This window comes from Nicotiana attenuata, unplaced genomic scaffold (assembly GCF_001879085.1).
Source record: "Nicotiana attenuata strain UT unplaced genomic scaffold, NIATTr2, whole genome shotgun sequence".
Lineage (NCBI taxonomy): Eukaryota > Viridiplantae > Streptophyta > Magnoliopsida > Solanales > Solanaceae > Nicotiana > Nicotiana attenuata.
This window is the reverse complement of record NW_017672055.1, coordinates 1-560: the sequence shown is the minus strand read 5'-3', so window position 1 is coordinate 560 and position 560 is coordinate 1.

Here is a 560-nt window from a genome sequence, read left to right as displayed (position 1 = left end):
AAGGGCCTTCGCCAAAAAAGACGAAGTTCGACCTCGATCGAACGACGACAGGTTAATATTTCGATAAGTCGAAATAACACCTTTTAAGGCCAAGGGCCTTCGCCCAAAAAAAAGAAGAAGTTCGACCTCGATCGAATGATGACAGGTTAATATTTCGATAAGTCGAAATAACACCTTTTAAGGCCAAGGGCCTTTGCCAAAAAAGACAAAGTTCGACCTCGATCGAACGGCGACACGTTAATATTTTGATAAGTCGAAATAACACCTCTTAAGGCCAAGGGCCTTCGCCAAAAATGACAAAGTTCGACCTCGATCGAAGGACGACAGGTTAATATTTTGATAAGTCGAAATAAAACCTTTTAAGGCCAAGGGCCTTCGCCAAAAAAGACAAAGTTCGACCTCGATCGAACGACGACAGGTTAATATTTTGATTAGTCAAAATAACACCTTTTAAGGCCAAGGGCCTTCGCCAAAAAAGACAAAGTGCGACCTCGATCGAACGACGACAGGTTAATATTTCGATAAGTCAAAATAACACCTTTTAAGGCCAAGGGCCTTCG